We start from the raw sequence: 6,091 nt of genomic DNA on the forward strand, positions 1-6,091 counted from the left end.
GCTTATTATGACGAAAAAAAAAATTGTGGGTTTTCCATATAAAATTCTGTTAGAAGAGTTGTATGTGAAAAATCCATTTCGCGATAAAATTATTTTAATTTTTTGCATTGTCATATAATGCTTTCGAGTACTATTACAGAAATCTAATTTGTAAGATATTTCTGTAAAATATCCTAGTTCTATTAATATCTCACATATAGAAAAAGAACAATTTTATTAAAACGAATATTATATAAATTAGTTTAAATTTACAGAAATAAGTTGATAGAATATAATTTTAAATTTAACATATATTTTTAAACGAAATATTTTCCCGGAAGTAAAAAATGCAAAGCTTTATTAAGTATTCATGATATATTTAAAGAACAAACTGGTAAAAAAACTGCAAATATTTTAAATTACGAAGACCTTGAAGATAATTATGTAAGAAAAGGCAATTAGAGCCTATTTTAAATTTGAATTTTAAATTTTAGAAAAAAGGGGTGAGATCTATTAAGATAAAAGAATAAAGTTTCAAATTAGCTCTTAATAAATGAACATTAAGATAATGCTATTGCTTAAAAAAGCATTCTAAACTGCTTGGAATACAAATTTTTTATTGAGATACAAAATAAGTGTTAAATAACTATGGCAATACTACCAGTGTTATAAGTTTCAATTTTTATTTTTTAACATTTCAATATATAAACTGCAAGAATAATATTACTTCATGTTGTAGAAGTTTTATATTTCATTGTAAATGCAAGTGTTAGTTAATGTTCAACTGACAACATTTTACAAACACAAATTAATAACTTATTTCAAATTTTTAATATTTTCTTGATCTATGATTAACTCTGAATATTTCAAAAATATGTTTCATAAAAATTCCATACACAAAAATGAAATACTTCTTGAAATTATACAAAATTTCTTATATTCTTGCTATTTACTATTAATTTATAAATAGCAAGAATGCTATTACTGTATATTGTAGAAATTTTATACTTCATTGTAAATGCTAGTGTTAGGTAATGTTCAATTGACAACATTTTACAAACACAAATTAATCATTTATTTCAAATTTTTAATATTTTCTTGATCTATGATTAACTCTGAATATTTCAAAAATATGTTTCATAAAAATTCCATACACAAAAATGAAATACTTCTTGAAATTATACAAAATTTCTTATATTCTTGCTATTTACTATTAATTTATAAATAGCAAGAATGCTATTACTGTATATTGTAGAAATTTTATACTTCATTGTAAATGCTAGTGTTAGGTAATGTTCAATTGACAACATTTTACAAACACAAATTAATCATTTATTTCAAATTTTTAATATTTTCTTGATCTATGATTAACTCTGAATATTTCAAAAATATGTTTCATAAAAATTCCATACACAAAAATGAAATACTTCTTGAAATTATACAAAATTTCTTATATTCTTGCTATTTACTATTAATTTATAAATAGCAAGAATGCTATTACTGTATATTGTAGAAATTTTATACTTCATTGTAAATGCTAGTGTTAGGTAATGTTCAATTGACAACATTTTACAAACACAAATTAATCATTTATTTCAAATTTTTAATATTTTCTTGATCTATGATTAACTCTGAATATTTCAAAAATATGTTTCATAAAAATTCCATACACAAAAATGCCACACTTCTTTAAATTATATGAAATTTCTTATATTCTTGCTATTTACTATTAACTTATAAAATTATTTCATGTTGTAGAAATTTTATTCTTCATTATAAATGTTAGTATGAGCTAATTTTCAATAGACAACATTTTACAAGCACAGATTAATAATTTACTTCAAATTTCTAATATTTTCTTGATCTATGATTAATTTATTTTGGTTTTATGGCACAGGCACCAAATTTGAGCTGCAAAAAAATGTAATTTTTATGCAGCCCAAATGCTCCAAAACCAGCAAAAAAGAATGAAACTTCTGAACTTTCTGTATATGGTACAATACTGCAATGCCAAGCTCTTCTCATCAGGTAGATTTTTTGAACTACTTTCTGTTGATTTCCACAGTAAAATCTATTTAAAAGTCGACGAGTCACAGTCATTTATCATAGATGCCTATATGCACAAAAATAAAACATTTATTTTACTCAATGCAATTTAATACTCCAACTTACAGATCTCAAAAGTTATTGTCAGCATTTTTGCAGGCTGAATGGAATTTCGTATTTTGGTATTTTTGTGGTGATATCTTTTAGCCGCCATATAATCCATCAAAGTAAATCATCGACATTCTGAAGTAATTGAAGAATCTCTTGCCTCAAATCTTCAAATAACGTGTGAAAAGCCCCAAACTCCTCTCTTCTTTTCATTAATTGGATGAATCCAAATAATTCGATTTTTCCCCCTTTTCCTCTTCATTCGATGACAAAATAACAAAAAAGATAGAATTCATTTGCTCTCTCTTCTTTTCAAATTACACTTATGCAGTAAATGGTTTAAATACCACTGTTAAAGTAAGTTTGTTTGTTGGTGAAATTAAGCCTACTCTTACGACGACGATGGAAATATTACCGCCGTGTGTGAAGCCACCCTAAAGCACAAATTCGGTTTTCAGATATTATAAATGGGGATTAACCAGGGATTAATCGCCAAAAATTTTACCGAGGAGGACATGATAGATTCAGTAAAAATGCTAAATTCAAGCCGAATGTTAATATTCCGTAACTATTGTATGCGAGTGCCATGGAAGACGTTCCCTGACATGAGAAGTTTATAAAAGAGCATGCCAGAAAATTTGGAAACCACTCTTGCTGATTAGAGTTTGGAATGCACTACCGTAGTTCAATGCTCTAAACACTGAAATATAGTAACGCATTCAGTGTTTAGAGCACTGAACTACGGTCTTGTCTACCAGGGTTCGTGAGCTCAATTCTCACTGGTAGCTGTACTCGAAACGCTACGCGAACGCTTCCGTTTTTTTCTTTTGTATTGCAACCCTGAAAAAGAAGAGATCTTTTGAGAAATTATTTAATAAAAACGTTTTATTTGTTATGCCAAGTTTTTCATCAAAAATGGAATTTGTAAATCTTGAGTACAAGCCACCATAGCCCAGCGGTTAGAGCAATGGTCTCGTAAACCAGAGGTCGTGGGTTCAAATCCCACTGGTGGCGGAAATTTTTTTCATGAATTTTCACCCAATAAAATTTTTGTTAATTGAGTGTTAGTAATGAAATGAATACTTCGAAAGGGATTTTTTATTTTTTTTCTCAATTTTGCGCAATGGTTTATTTCATAATTCGAGTTTCTGTCGATCCTGTAGAGTCGAGGTTCTGTAAATCCTCAATGGTGGTTGGGCATTATAATGGAACACAAATTTAAGTTTCTATATAAAAATTTTAGGGAGATTTCATGCAAAGTTTTCCATAAAGAAATTATTCAAGAAGAGTATACTTCCGAAAAAATCATGCTTTTCTGTTTTATGTCGTTACATGTGAACAAGTCTTTTCATAAGTCTGCCGTGCACCACCATAGACCAGAGGTTACGGCAATTTTGTTACAAAATACGTTTCGTGAAATTAAACCTCCTTGGTGGCAGATTTGGGTATTGGAGCATATAGGCATTTTATTGCTATTGCTTTTGTAAATTCTTATGGTACTTTTACGTATAAAACTACTGGACTTACATGTTTTACTTTGAAAAAAATTGACAACTGTTTATTACGCCCAACAGATGGCGTTATTGAATGTAAAACTCTGGAATTTAAAAACTTCTGTCTTTATTTATTTATTAACAACTGGTTTACTAATTATTGTTATTTTAGATGCATATTACTGCTACAGAAAATGGAAAGTAAGTGAATCCTTTTTTTCACATACTTATCTATAAAATTTTGTAAGGTTTTCTAACAAGGATTATGAGATTGAAATGTGAATAACCTTACATACATACTGTAGCGCTATTTATATTGCATTAAGTAAACATATATTAATACATGTCAATCACAAATAAATTAATAACGTCATCATTAATAAATAAAGAGAATAACTTTGATAAATTGACCTCTAGTACTTATGCTACCTGGAAGTTCAAAACAGAAAAGCTTCTCAGCAACGGAGATCTAGACGATCTCGTTACAGAAGAAACACTGGAATCAAAACCCGACGATTGGCAGAAACACGGTCAAAATGCCAGAGGTACCATAAATTTATCCACTGAAGATAATCAAATTATCCATGTAAGACACGAAAAAACAGTAAAAGCAACTTGGAAGACACTAAAGAAAATTCATGAAATATCAAATCTAACTGGCAAATTATTTTTATTAAGACAATTTTATAGCATAAAACTAAAAAAAAAGCGGCAATTTGAATAATCACAACATGAATTTAATGAAATGAATCGATAGGCTCCTTGCTATCGGTGAAAACATAAACGACTCACACCACATCTTCGCTTTACTCTTATACACATTATCAAAAAGTTTCGATAATTTAATTACTGATCTTAAAACAAGATCAGACGATGAATTGAGCATTAATTTCATCAAAAGTAAACAAATCAATGAGAATACTACGAAAACATTCAAATAAAATAACCCCCACTCTAAGCAAAAAGACGATAAATCCCCTTTCTGCTTTCAAACCCTAGCGGATGAAACGGGAAATGAATAAATATTCAACAATTAATTACGCCGAATATTCTTTATTCATTCGCCAATAGAAACAAAACAGACAGCTTAGTCATAGATTTTAGTAGTGGCTCTTACATCTTCAAAGCTTAACATTTTTTTACAGAGATAAATTGCGAACAAATGGGATCAGTATTAGTTGCGAATGGTTGTAAATCGCCAAATCTAGGTCAGAGTTGAACTTGGATGGAAAAATAACGTTCTCTTGAAAAATATTTTAGACGTACCAGAAATAGAAATAAATTTACTATCTGTTAAAAAAAAGATAACTGGGAATGGTTGCAGAATGATTTTTTAGAAGAATAAATGTAAAATAATGCAATAAAATAAAGTGTTGTTAGAAGGAAAAATAAATAATTCTTTTTATGAAGTTAATTTAGATAATTCCGTAAGTAAAATTTCTACCACCAGATGGCGTTTCGTTGCGAAAATAAAAACTGTTGAAATTTTCGGCCACGAAAATTATAATTTTATTAAACAGTTATTTTTACATGTTAGCAAGCGGTATCTAAATCGATAACTGCAATCATAACTCTTCATGTGAAAACTGTATTCAATCAAAATAAACTGATATGTCAATAACTGATATTAAATTAACTGATGTCCTAAAACAGTTAAATAAAGGTCAAGAAAACCTCTCGAACTGGTACGCTCTGACATTTGTGGTCCTCTTCAATATTCAATAGGTGGGAAATCATATTTTCACCCTTTAGTTGATGATTACAGCACGATTTATTTGTTGTCAATGGAAACTGAAGAGCTTACGAAACAAAAAACAAACAAAAATACATCACTGCAACAGAATATAAAATTTAGGAGAAAAAATGAAACATTAAGAATTAATAATGGAGGTGAATATGTAGGTAACGAGATAGAAATTTACTTATCAGAACTCGGTATACATTATGAACTAACTGTACCCTACTGCCCATCTCAAAATGCAATTTCGGAACATAAATAGATCCTAGACTGAAATGATCAGATGTATGCTCTCAGAAGTTAAATTACTTCATAAATTTTGGGATGTAGCAATACATACAGCATTTTATTTGGAAAATCGTCTTTCAATTATGGACTAAACGGAAAGTACCGCGATTGCATTTGTAAATTTTTGTGCTATTTTTATGTATAAAACATTTCATTTCAAAATTTTCAAAATTATTTACAGCATTACAATTCTGGATATTACATTACAATATATTTTTTAGAGTCTGGTGTGCGCCACCATAGCTCACTATTTTGAGCACGGATATCGTCAATGGGGCATCGTTGAATTCTCGTTGGTAGCTGTGCTTCGAAATGCAACTTAAGATTTTTGTAAGAGTTTCTATGTAAAAGAAAAAATCTTTAAAAAATCTCTTAACAGGAAGTGTATTTCGAAATAAAAACGTTTCTCTCTCTCTCTCTGTTTCTTTTTTTTTTTTTT

At 28.7% G+C, this 6,091-nt stretch overlaps 1 non-coding gene across 1 annotated transcript; it reads left to right on the forward strand.

Annotated features, from left to right (window-relative positions):
• The first annotated feature begins 3,074 nt into the window (after positions 1 to 3,074).
• On the forward strand, positions 3,075 to 3,147 carry Trnat-cgu (transfer RNA threonine (anticodon CGU)). Its single transcript has one exon. It is a non-coding gene; the product is annotated as a tRNA-Thr (tRNA).
• Positions 3,148 to 6,091: the final 2,944 nt, after the last annotated feature.

The sequence above is a fragment of the Argiope bruennichi genome, chromosome X1, assembly GCF_947563725.1.
Source record: "Argiope bruennichi chromosome X1, qqArgBrue1.1, whole genome shotgun sequence".
In the NCBI taxonomy this organism is placed as follows: Eukaryota; Metazoa; Arthropoda; class Arachnida; order Araneae; family Araneidae; genus Argiope; species Argiope bruennichi.